Genomic DNA, 14168 nt, shown 5'->3' on the forward strand with positions numbered 1-14168 from the left:
GCAGCAAAGAACTGGAGTACAAAGTACATAACCATCATTTAAGGTACTTTGGCATGTGAATGTAATGTAATATTGCCCTATAAGAAACTCTGAATATGAAAAATACAAGGAAGCAGAGGAAGATTTACATGAACTAATGGATAATGGATTAAACAGAACCAGGGGGGAAAACAATACAAACAATGAATGACTATGATGTAAATGGGAAGAACAACAAAAAATTCTCAGGTGAATGTGATAATAATCATAATTAAAAGAGAGATGGCTGGTGGATCAGAGTCGGTGACTTAATCTCTCATTACCTGACAAAGTTTTACTGGAGAAGGAAAGGGCAAACCGTTTTAATATCTTTGCCAAGAAAAACAAAATGAGGTCACTAAGAGTTGGACTCTGAATGCCTGAACAATTGCCTCAAAGGGAAAAATGCCTATGGAATCACTTCACAAACCTGTCGCCTCATCTTTAAAACGAAGGGTTTGAACTAGTTTTCAAGGCTCCTTCAAGTTCTACATCTGTGAAACTTCCTCTCTTCTTTGCAGAGGTAAAAGTATTCTATTCATGTACAGTATTGCATATTGTCAGACTTGACTGATCTATGGGTTCATTTTAACTGCTTTCTTTCTCTTTTTTTTTTAATTCTTTATTTTAATGATTGGCTCTTGGATGGGGGAGCAGGATATACTGGGAAATAAAATTATTTAAAAAGACTGAATTTCAATAAAATCAATAGGCAGGTGAGCACCAACAAAAAAAAATACATGAGCAAAAATTATTATGGACTGATTAATATTTGAAAGAAATATTGATATAGTCACTGATACTCTCAACTCCTCACTATCTAGTTCTTCTTTTCTCCTCCTACTTTGTACTTTTGGTGAAATAAATACAGTGAAGCAGAATTATCTTTATTCATTGTCAGGACTTTTCCCATGTTCCCTACATGTCAGAACAGTCTGGAAAGTCTTACAGACACTGCTCATTTTTTGACCACATGCAAATTTGTAATTTCCTGTCACTTCCTGAAAATTTTTTTTTACTATTTTAGAGGACAAAAAGTTTGCATTTTAAAGACAATTGTCTATATTTTGTTTCTGAACATTTTTTAGCAGCAATATAGGATGATGGATAAAATATTAAACTTGCAGTCAGGAAAATCCTACCAAAGATTATTATTGTGTGACTCTGGGAAAATCACTTAACTCCTATGAATCTTAAACCCTGTAAAACAGGATTTAAAAATAGTAACTATGATCAGCTGTGATACTGTATAAAGTGCTTTGCAAACTTTAAAGTGACATAAATTTCAATTATCACATATTATGGACTAGTGATTCTAGAAGAGAGCCATTTGCTTAATACTTTCTTTACTTGAGGTAATCAGGGACATTAATCAATTCTGAAGAAATCCTTACTCCTTAACATATCTCATAGTATCAGGTACCTAAAGGAAACATTTTAAACACTGTTAATCAGAAGCATTAGACCTCCCAGACTAAGGAAACTTCCTTCCTGTAAGACAAGTAATCACAATCCTTTAAATATTCTCCCACATTGTTTGGGGGAGGAGGGAAATTTGAGCATGACAATGACATTCTGGATGCATTTTTGGGCTGATTTATGTGAGAAAGATTTAATCCTAGTTAATTTTGTTAAAAATGTAATCACTCAGTACCTGGGATACACATGTCAGCTATTCAACAAAATTTAAAACTACAAATTTTAATTAAAATGTCTTTTAATAAATCAATATATTGTAAATGAAAACCTATCACATTGTCAGAATAGTTCTTTCATAAGAATTTCAAAAAAGTTCCTTTTTGCAGTTTTAAATTGATGTAATTTTTCTTATCATTGATAAGAAATAAGGCAAACAAAACAAATTTATCAGTGATACTTTATCTAGATTTTAAAATAAGTAATCTGTACAATCATTTCCCTCTATTGAAAAAAAAAAAGTTCTTTCACAGGCCAAGGTAATAAATCAGTTAAGAGCTTAGAAACAGAAATGAGGAAATGAGTTTCGATGTTCTTTGACTTGTACCCAAGCCCCTGCTTAGGCCATCCAGTAAAACAAAAACTTGATATGAACCTTGTTAGCTCTTGTTTAAACTAGATATGTTTCATATACATAATCTTAAATCTAGATAAACTTTAAGGACAGGAATTTGGTGCTGTAAATTTCAAGTCTTAGGAAAATAGAAAGAAACATCTTGGAATGCCATGGATCTTGTGTCTCCATCTAGGAGGATGTGAATTGACAACTTCCCTTCTCAGAATTGTGTTTTCTTTTTCCAGATAGCACACAAAAGATGTCTAGGACTTCTGTGCTATTAAATAGGAAAAGTAACGTTCCTGAGTTAGCAATACATCTAACTAAAGAGTAAGAAAAATATTGTATGTATGTGTATGTTGCTGCTGTTGTAAGTAAAAGCAGGCATGATTTCATGATTTGATGAATTAAATCTCATTTCTTAAGTGACAAGCGAAATATTTTTGACTGCATTTTTTCTACTCAAAAATATTTGTATATCCAAATGCATTAGTTTTTGTTTGCTGAAGTTTCTGTATACAATGAAAAGACTTGTTCCTAAATAACTGTTGCATATTCTTTGTTCTATTCAGAACAGCTGAGTCAAATTAGATTGTGGAAGAAAAGAATTTCAAAGAAAATAATTGAATATAGTTATCCTCCTAAAAAGGCCAATCCTTATTTATTTTTTTAATTGGGGAGGGGTCCTTTTATTTTAATCTTAAAAATTTAATTGTAAAAGACATAATTTATTTGGTGGGTTTATTAAGAAAAAAATAGCTGTCCTTGAGGGATTTTTAAAAAGATATAATCATATCTTCCTGATTCCCCTGTGAATTTTTATTCAAATGCAGTGAATTTTTAATATGTCCTGAAGATATGAAATATGCATGATATATAACATTTATCAGGTAATAATTATCCTATCAAGTACTAAATTAATTAAACGTAGGAACTTTAGAGGGAATTGAGAGAAGGTAGGAACAAATCTGTGACTTCATTGATATATAAAACTGGTAGGGAAATTCTCTCAACCAACACAAATGGTAATCCAGACCTAGGCTCTTAATGGTATTGCTTGGGTTAATGAGAGATTGAGACTTCCAAGGATCACATAGCCAACAGGTGCCAAAAAAATAACAACAGTTTCTCTCTTGTGGGGCTTGTTCTTTTCATGTTTTATATGTTTCATCATGCTTCCTTGTGAACATACAAGTTCAAAAAGAAGAGTATTTTTATAGATTCAAACATATGCTGCATCATTTTAATAAAAACATCAAATTTATATGGAAATTGATGGTACCTATACTATAGAATTATGACCCAAGAAGATTATTAGATTATTAAAGACTACATCAGCTCAGGCATGAGGCTTAGCAGGTACCATGCCAAACGAAAAAGGTCCAACAATAGACTGTTTTTAGAGGGCCATGTAAGATGTGAGAGAACTGAAAGGGTACAAGATAATTCCAAGATTGTAAACTTGAATTTGTTCATTTCATAAATAAGGAATTTAGGAAGACTGGGTTTAGGAAGGACCAAGAACCTTTAAGTATTGTGTCATTCTAGATAGCTGGTCTTCCAACTGGTCTTCTACTAAGGTGCAAAGGGGCTGTTATGTGATCAGGAGAGCTTATAGAGATGAATTCAGAGATCGTTGGAATTACTCAATAAACAAAATTGTCAGTACTTTTCTTCAAATACAATTCTATCCCAAGTGTCTCAAAAGTCTTACATCATCTTTATGCTATAATAGGATCAAGTTGTAAGACTGAAGTCTTTAAGCCCTATAGCTTTAAACTGCAATAAGACTTTTCAGACATCCTTTAAATAATTCCCCGTGTGGTAAACTGAATTCCCACCCCACCCCCACTTCCATTCACATGAAATTACATAATTGCTTGAAAATTTGTCTTTCATGGACATCTCTCAGCTACATTCCCCTCTCTTTTTAAAGTCTTTTTTGATGATCTCTTCTTGGATTTTATTGATACAATAATAATTTTCCAACCTGAGAATCCTAACAGGATTTACTACTGTGTGAATTTTTATAATGATATATTTCTTATGCATATTTAAATGTTATATGTTAGAGACAGAGAATGTGTTAGAGAGATGCAGAGAGAAAGAAAAAGAGATAAAGAGAGACAGATTGACAGAGACTGAGATGAGAGAGAGAGAGAGAGAGAGAGAGAGAGAGAGAGAGAGAGAGAGACAGAGATAGACAGAGAGACAGAGATAGGGGGACAGATGGAGAGAGGGAGGGGGAGAGAGAGAGAGAGAGGACAGACAGAGGGAGAGAGAAGGGAGGGACAGATGGAGGGGAAGGGGGGGGACAGACGGAGGGAGAGAGAGACAGAGACAGGGGGAGACAGACGGAGGGTAAGAGAGGGAGACGGGGAGAGAGAGAGAAAGAGAGAGAGAGAATATAGTACATGGGTATCATTATCCAAGCAGACCTCTAATTTGAATTCTTACAGGTCCCATGTAGCCAACAATGAACTTAAAATATGAGGAAGACATTAACAGCCCCCTACCAATTCAAATATCCTAATTCAACAAAATTTATTTATACTGGTTTCATAAAATCAGAGATTGAAAGATAGAAGGAACTTTAGAGGTTCTCTAATCTAATTCCCTCATAATTTTTTAGATGAAGAAATCAGGTCCAAAGTGAAAGAAGTACTTCTTCAGGGTCACACAAGCAGCTGCAAGAACAGCAGGGTCTCCAGATTCCAAGGTCAATGTCTTACCAGTTCCAACATGCTGCATTATTAGAAATACTAGCAAAGATTTTCATTCAAAATAGGAGCTGATGTTTGAAATGTTGGATCTGCTATCATTGAAAATGACAAGTTATATACAATGATACCATACCTGAAGATTTAAGGTCTCTTCTTAAATTCCTTTTGTAGCAAGATCATATCCAGCAACAACAGGAATTATTATACTCAACTCTTCAGTATCACTTACACATTATATCCAGTCAGTTGCTAAGTTTTGTTGATTCTACTTCTACAATATGTCTTACAATTCTGCTTTTTCTCTTCACTCACACAATCACCATCCTGTGGCTCTTCTCTTGCCTAGGTTACTGAAATAGTCTCCCACTTAGTTTCATTGCCAACTGACTCTAGCATAAATTTAGAGCCTTCTGTTTAGCATTGAAAGCCTTTTATACTCTGGCTTCAGCCTACTTCTACAGAAGTAGGCTCCACACAACTGCACACAACTTTCCTTAAAGTACTATATGTTTCAATTAAATTAGCCAATCAAGTAGAAAACCTCGCCTCCCATCTACCTCTAGTATTTCTCATGTCCAGAATGTATTTATTCCTTATCTCCACTTTGGGAAATCTCTAGTCTCCTTCAAAATTCATTTTGCATGGAAGCCTCCATGACAAGGTCAGGAAGCATTTTGTTCAGTTTGGCTGGAATATAGAGCATGGGAACAAAAGTTGAATACAATAAGGCTAAAAAAGTAGGCTGGTGTCAAGTTGTAGTGGACTATCACTACATTTGATTTAGCTTAACCCCACACCTAAAACATAGTTCCAGCAAATTATTTGGCACCTACTAGGCACAGTGCAAAGTGTATAGGAGATTAAACAAAAAAAAAAAAAAAGAATTTTTGCCCTCAAAACAAAGCCTCTCCCTGCTCCAGTTTTTGTTTTTTTGTTTTTTTTTTTTTTGCTATGATTTCTCCTTTAGCACTTCTTTCTGATTCTCACCCTCCCACTGTCTTTCTAATTGTATTTACTTTGTACATACTTCGTGGTATTTTATTTATACTTGCATATGTTTCCTCCCGTAGAATATACTTTCCTCAAGATTAGAGACAGTTAAATTTTTGCCTTAGTAACTGGGCACTATATCCATTAAGTAGTCACTTTAATAAATACTAGACTGATTGCCAAGATTTTACTATTTGTGCTTCTGTGCTTATAGTGTGCTTCTGCACACTAATGATGATAATATTATATGTGTATACTATATGTATACTTTTCATAATGATTTGAATAGTAGTATGCAATTGAATACCAAGTAAATGTTAATTGAAAATTTTGATAATAACAAAGAGGATATATCCTTAAGTGCTACTCTACCACCACAGACTGGTTCCAAGTCACCTTTTCTAGCTTTATTCTATGCAACTTTCGTTCAGATATTCTATCTTCTAGCCAAATGAAAAAGTAGGTGCTTCCTGACCTTGTCTTGAAAGCTCTCATTTCCATGCATTCACACAGTTTAACCTCATGTCTGGAACATAGCTAGTCCAGCAAATCATTCAATACCTGCTAGGCACTATGCACAGTGCCTAGGGTATAAAAAGACAAAAAATGGGACAACCCTTGCCTTCAAAAGGATGACATTATATTAGAAGAAGGGTCTTTCTCTGCTCCAGTTAATTTTTTTAACCTCACTCTTTTCTTTGCCTTTGTCACACTCTACTTTCCTAACATAAATGAATTAATTGCATTTCTATCATATCTCAGAATAATAGAAATATTTTGAGGGCAGAGATTATGTAGTCTTGGTCTTTCTACCCTCAGGACCAACAAAGAAAGTATGTAATGAATATTTTAAAAAATTTCTTCCATCGTCAGATATATGTATTTCTTGAAAATGTGAACACCAGTGTGAATACACAATTGCTCTGGGCTTTAAATCTGAACTATACCTTCCATCTACCTTCCAATAAAATAATTGGGGACAGCATGTGATAGACAGTCACATTAAAAAAATGTTCATCTCCTTCCCATGTCTCCTGCCCCTCCTTCCAAAGGCCTGAAGTAATTTATAAAAGTTAAGAGGTCAAATCAGACTTTTGCTCTTTCAGAAGTCTGATGCTACTCATCAAGAAGAAAAGGCTAAATCATGCTCAAAATATTTTTTTAAAATAATAGGTTTGTTAAACCTTACCTATTGATTCTGCAAACAAGTACCAAGAGCTAGTTGATCCATCTCTGGATAAAAAAAAGCTATGGTTTCCAATGTTAACCACAACTACAATGCAGATGGGTAACAATGCACCCCAAAGGAGAAGAATTATTCTATTCATTAGCATTGAAGACTGAATCAATTGAACAAAATCGAGAAAAACTCATCCAAGTTCTAAAGTTTCAATGATTCAGCACTTATCCCAGAAACTTATACCTGGCATTATGGAAAAAGAATTGAATGAAAAGATGAATTAGCTTAAGAAATCTCAGAGTGGTTTTTTATTCTACTTGGGTGTGAGATTCAGTGCTTCTCTTAACATTAAAGAATTCTAAGAACAGATGGGAAGCCTTGAAGGCATTCACACTGTGTGGCCCTAGATGTAGGAATCAATTATAGTAACAGCCAAAGAGTATTTTTTGTTCTGCGTTATGATCAATGTTCTATCCTTGGGCAATTCCACAAAGCTGGGGTTTTAGTATAGAAAGAGAACAAAGGAAGTTTATAGAGAATCAGGCCAATTTTGAAAGTTACAAATTGGATATATTATATATCTAAAGAGAAAAGCTACTTCTATATAACAGTTTTGAATTTCTCATATAATCTCCTTTTTCTGTCCTTTGTCCTTTTCTGTATAATTGGTGTTTATTCAAATTTAAATTTAATTTAAAAATGGTACAATAAATAAAGTTCATCACTGATCATTCTAATGTTGAGCCAGGGAAAGACATACTTCCAATTTTAGCTGATCACTAAACATAAACGCTTTGCAGAAGAAATATTCTCATATTTACAAATGAAATAAATAATCACAAAAAGTGAAAACTTTTTAAGCAAAAAAATTTGTTTTGATATAATTCCAAAAAAGATTTTCATTTCTCACTACAATTTTGTTCCTTCATTTTAAAGAGAATTCATTTTAATAATAAACACACTACTTAAAAGGAGTTTCTCATAAATGCATATGCAAAATGCTTTTCTCAGCAGAGATTATATTTCCAGTTGTGACCAGCTACTTAAACAGGATGCTGTGGTTTTTTTTTTTTTTTTTTAAGTATAATTTCCTTTATCCTTTGTCTCTCATTTCCTTGGATACCTTATTACATTACCTGAGGCAGCCCATAAAAGTTAAAGAAAATCACAGTTGGGGTGTCTTTATTTGTACTTTCTCAAGAGTACAGGAGGCAATTTTCCTGCTAAAACCAGTGCCACTGTGATATTCTGAGTGCATTATAATTGTGTCTCTACTTAGTTCTCCCTTAGTTCCTGCTCAAAGAATTCTAACACTTGAAATTCTGGAAGACATATAATACTATAATTATAATGCCAGGCTCCCACTGTGGGAACAGAAACCCTTACTAACTTTATTTCTCTGATAGTTGATAAGTCAGAAGAACAAAAATTATAAAATATACCAAGAATACACTGATGATATATTGGGGAGGCAATGTGGCATATGTAAAAGAGCATTAGACAATGGGACTAATAGTATTATTTTCATTCATTCATTCATTCATTCGTTTGTTTGTTTGTTTTGCTGAGGCAATTGGGGTTAAGTGAATTGCCCAGGATCACAGAGGACTATTGTATTGTAGAAATATATTCCCCTTTCTTTTGCCTTTTAGCATTCTTAGTTGCAGTAAAAGTTCAAATGCTGCCTTATACACAAAGTCTTCCCTGATACTTTAGTTATCAAGAGTATTGCCCCCCCCCATTAAAAAATTACTTCCTATTTATTTTATGTGTACTTATTTAGGTCCATGTTACCCTAACCATTTCCTCCCCCCATCCCCACTGCCTTGACAACAGTAGGCATTTAATAAATTCTTATCCTACCTTCCAGGTCCAAATTCTATGATCACATGACTCCTGGGTAGAAAACTATGTCCTATTTCTAATTTAATTTTGCTTGGCTGATAGAACATGAAGTAAAACCTATTCATAACTAATGTCATGAAGATTCAACTTTGCTTTAAAAATTTAACACAGGCCACAAGACATTTTAAAGTAGATTAAAATCCTTTATCTTGTAGCTTGACCATAACAAGACAAACATTATACTGAACTCATTAAAAACTCCTTTTTTGTGTATATTGAAATTGATAACTCAGCCTCACTTTTTCCTCTATTTTTGTCTACCTCTTTCATTCTCCTCTTGTTCTCCCTTCAACCATCATAACAGGGAGCTGTGCTTTTTACTATACATTTAACAAATAGAGTTATATGATTTTTGTTCTTAAGTGTAAAAGTAGATGAATGAAATATTTCCTATTTCTCTCATTTAAAAAATCCCATATTGCATTTTACTTGTGTGATTTTTAACTGATTTTTGTCCTGTATAGCAATGGCCCTCAATTTAAAAGAAAAAGATTGAGGTATTTTCTCACTTGATGGTTAGGATCATAGGTCTCAAAAAGATTTCAGAAGTTATCTAATCCAAATAATGACTTACAAGTGAGGAAAATGAGGCTCTCAAGCATTGTGTGATTTACCCATGATTGAAGAGTAAGTATGTGAAGAGACATTTGAATCCAGTTCTCTGACTCCAGAGTCAATGCTTTTCCCAGTGCACTTTTTCCCCACAGGATACTTTCAATAAGTAATGATGATTAATAAATTTCTGCTTTAATGTATGAAATTTTCACACTCCTGCCTGGGTATTTTCACAGATTGTTTCAGATGTCTCCAATGCTCTCAATCTTTATCTTCACCTTCTGGATTTCTTCCTTTCCTTTAAATAACGGTCCAAATCTCACTTTCTACAGGAAATCTTTCCCCATTCCCCTTTATTATAGTTCCTGCCATCTAAGTTTCTCCAGTCTAGAATTTATTTGTACAATTTATCTTATCTATAGTTGGTTGTTGTATAATGTCTCCTCCATTAGATTCTGAGCTCATTGAGAAGAGATTTTTTTCATCTTTCTTTTGCTCTCTACCTGGCACAGAGTAGGTACTCATTATTATTGACCAATTGACCAGTGCTCTTCCAAAGAAGCCACATTATCCATCATGTTTTGAATGAATTCTAGGAATGGACATGAATATGTTTTAGATATGAAGAAATGGCTTCCTATTTTTAGCAAAATATTAAGTAAAGTAATTTAATATAATGTTATGAGCAGTATGAACTTTATGCATACATGTCCTGACTTCCATATCTATTTACATCTATCAATAATTATGTAGCAGGGATTAGACTTAAGTATTTCCCCAGGAATCTGGGTATCTGTTCTATACTATTCAGGTGAGACATATATTCTAGCCCCTTGCTATAGGGCAATGTATGATTTGTCACCTTTGGTTGGTCCTCAACCATGTGTTGTCTTCCCCTCTCTCACCAATCCCTACTTCATAACTGGGAATTCTATTAAAGATAACTGATGACTTCATCATGCTATTCCCTCAGTAACTTAGAATGGATGTTGAAAAGTTCTGCCTCCTTCTCTTTTGAGCCATATTTGATTTATAATATATTTTGCCACTAGATTTCCAGAGAGGGAAGGAGTAATATTGTGGGAAAATAAAAAGCCAAACAGACTTCAATTTAAATTCTGCCTCTATAACATACTGGCTCTATTAACCTGAACAAATCACTTAACCTCTTTGTATTCTATGTAATTCTTTCAGGATATGTTATAGAGGTGTTTTCTTGATAGGTAGAAGGGATTATCTCATTTCAAAGTTTCACATATCAATGAAATCACAATTCCAATCCCTAACCCTAATCCATCTCTACATTAGTTATAGCAGACAAGAACACATCGGGCAACAAAACAAGTGCTTGTCTGAGGCTGGACCTTTCAAGTCCTTGGAAAGCTATTTTGCTTTGTGTTTCTTTCTTTAGCCACAGGTGACCATAATATTGAGAGATAGATATTTAGAGCCTTGCTGTATTTATGTCAAGATCTTGGGAATTACTGAGTCTGGTGTTGGTTGTCTCTAGTGTCTAGTGTCTCTTACTATAAAGACTCCAATTTTATACTAAAAGAGAATCGGGTTCAGTCCTGGGAGATCCTCAATCCAAAGAGAAGTTCAGACTTTTATCAGATTTTCTGGTATATTACCTCACCTCAGAACTCTGAAGAAAACTTTAAAAAAAAAGTTTAGATAGAGTCTCCACTAAAGATTACAATGCACAATGGAGATATCAAATATTATTACTGTTGTCGTTTTTGTTCACTCAATCTTGTCCAACTCAGCAAGACCCAATAGACCATACTTTCCAGAGAGATTTTCTGGCAAAAATACTCCACATATTAGATATAGGACAGCTATTTTTTTTCTTTCACCACAAAAGAAATCCTTAAAAATAGCAGGAGTCCTCATATACATAATATGTTTCCAGGTCTAGATTAAAAACTTTTTCAGTTTTGTAGGATATGTCTAACTATCATTTCCTTGACAAAACCTTTGAGGAATCATAGTCATTGCATATCATAATAAGAAACTATGATAATGTTTTAATTATATTTATTTTTACTTTGGTTCACTTTTATATGGCACTTTTCTGCTTCAAACTACTTTTCTTGGGGAAAAAAATACTTGTGAGGTGAGTAAAACAAGTATTATCTTCTTTTCATGAAAAAAGGCTCCAAAATATTAAGTGATTTTTCTAAAAGTTGAACAGCTAATTAGTAAAACTGTGAGCCAAACCCAGGTCCTCTGACACTAATTGTTCTTTGTCCTACATCACCTATATCTCAAGCATTGTTTCTGACATTGCCATTTTTTAAATTTTCTCATGAGAATAACAAGGCATTTCCTCCTCCACTATGATTCTTTCTGTTCTAGACTTGTGGTCTTTGATCACATGTGGGCATTTTTACCCTTCCCCTTCAAATTCATCTTAGGTTTTTGTTGTTGTTGTTGTTGTTTTTGTTTTATCAATTTGTCTAGTCTCTTATCAAACACATTTTTTTTTTTTTTTTTGCTTTGAGATACATTCTGGCCTTTGCCAGAAGCATACATTTTGCAGGGGGACTGTAAGCCACAGTTCAGAATAACAAATTCTACACTGCAGACCTTATCATCTACACTCTCCTCTACACCTTTCAGATCCCTAGGGATTATCTTACCTACTAAAACATTAACTTAAGATCTCAAGACCTTGACATTAATTTGCTGCTGGATCCTCAGAACTCAAGGACTTTTCCATCTGTTCTGATGCTGAACTTTCTTTCATGTGCTACCTCCCACATATTCCTTGAGAGGCACCTATCTTGATTTTTCTATCTGTAAGTACTTAATAAATTCTTTTTCATTCATCCTTTGACTCCATTTATGGAGCGCACTCTTCACATACTATATCCTATTTCTCCTAAATTAATAATTTTTAACTGAAAATATTGGAGGAAAAATAGATGCTATGTCAAATTTTAGATTTTAAAGTTACTAGAAATACATTCTAGTTTAATTTTTCCCCAGATGATTCAGCACAAGGGAGTCTAATGAATTTTGGCCTGCTTTCTGGCATGTGTACCCCATGAAGACAACATACCTTCCAATCAATCATATTATATTTACACATAGTTGCTCCCATATCTCTAAGCAAGTTAATAATAACTAAGCATGATTATATGATTCTCCTCTGGGGCTACATTTGCCCATTCTTTTATAAAAATGGAAGTCTGTCCAAAAGACCAGGATCTGTTCTTTATTTAAAAGCTCTCCATATAAACTAGAAGAAATTCTGGAGGATCAAAGAATCGTTTATCTGTTGCTAAAAGGGACTTCAGATGTCACCTCTTTCTTTCCTCTTATTTCATGGGAGAGGAGATTGGGCTTATTCTTTTCTTTCTTTGTAATTCAAACTTACATGGCGGGGAGGGAACAGAGCCAGAACTGTAACCCTAATCTATTGATTCTCATTCCTGTGCTTTTTTTTTCTGATACAACTATATATTACAAATTCAACTATAGTCACTATAAATTATAACAGATTTTGGAATTGAGGAAGAGAAAAGAATTTCTTCTTACCCTTTGAACTACAGATTAAGAAGAGACCCAGAGACAGTTTATAAGAGATTTTCCTTGCAAAAATTCACTCTGTCACACAAAAGGATATGAATTCAACCGGCAAAATAAAGCTAATGTGGAAAATACTTCAAAAGCTGAAGTAGCCATAGAAAATGTTTTTGCTATTTAGAGAGAAAGGGAAAGAAAAAGATATATACTAGAATAGTTTGTTATTATAGTTTGGGGCCAACATATACATCATTAGAAAATAGATTTGAATAGCCATAATATCAATAAATAGTTGCTATATCTGTTATGTGACACCAGCTTCTTTTCCTTCTATTTCTCCTCTGTGCCATATCCTTCTACTAACTAAATTATTAACACTGTTAACACTGTTCCCTTTCCTCCAAAGAATTTTTGTCTTCTTTAACTCTTTCCTGCATTACTACATTTTCCTTTCCACCTCCTTAGTAAGTCAGAGAATAGAGATTTAGTTTTTAGGCTCTTTTACTCTTTATTCTCTCAAAGAAAAAAAAGTATTAATTTACATTCAGTATAATTCTCAGATATGAAATAAGTTCTTCTCCTAATGAGACTGTGTAGATAACAGAGGTCAAGGTTAGTGGAAACTAAAGTATGGTGAAACCACAAATCAGAAATGTTCTTTTCCTACAAATTCCTTCTGATTAATGCACTAGAACCATAGAATGCCACAGGCTAAGCTGAACAAGTATACTAACGGGGTCAAATCAGAAAACAAGACTAGAGACCAATGGATATTCAAGAACCAGCAGCCCATATAATATGCCATCTATTATTTATGTAATAAACCCAAAGTATACAGAGAAATGCAAATTAAGACAACTCTGAGATACCATCACACACCTGTCAGATTGGCTAAGATGACAGGAAAAGATAATGACGAATGTTGGAGGGGATGCGGGAAAACTGGGACAATGATGCATTGTTGGTGGAGTTGTAAATGGATCCAACCATTCTGGAGAGCAATCTGGAATTATCCCCCAAAAGTTATCAAACTGTGTATACCCTTTGATCCAGCAGTGTTACTACTGGGCTTATACTCCAAAGAGATCTTAAAGAAGGGAAAGGGACCTGTATGTGCAAAAATGTTTGTAGCAGCCCTGTTTGTAGTGACTAGAAACTGGAAATTGAAGGATGTCCATCAATTGGAGAATGGCTGAATAAATTGTGGTATATGAAGGTTATGGAATATTATTGT

General features: G+C 34.0%; 1 protein-coding gene across 4 annotated transcripts in view; it reads right to left on the reverse strand.

Annotated features, from left to right (window-relative positions):
* Positions 1-14168, reverse strand: part of ADGRG6 (adhesion G protein-coupled receptor G6) — a 179275-nt gene that overhangs the window by 114412 nt on the left and 50695 nt on the right. The gene's annotated exons all lie outside the window — the stretch shown is intronic.

This window comes from Sarcophilus harrisii, chromosome 4 (genome assembly GCF_902635505.1).
Source record: "Sarcophilus harrisii chromosome 4, mSarHar1.11, whole genome shotgun sequence".
In the NCBI taxonomy this organism is placed as follows: domain Eukaryota; kingdom Metazoa; phylum Chordata; class Mammalia; order Dasyuromorphia; family Dasyuridae; genus Sarcophilus; species Sarcophilus harrisii.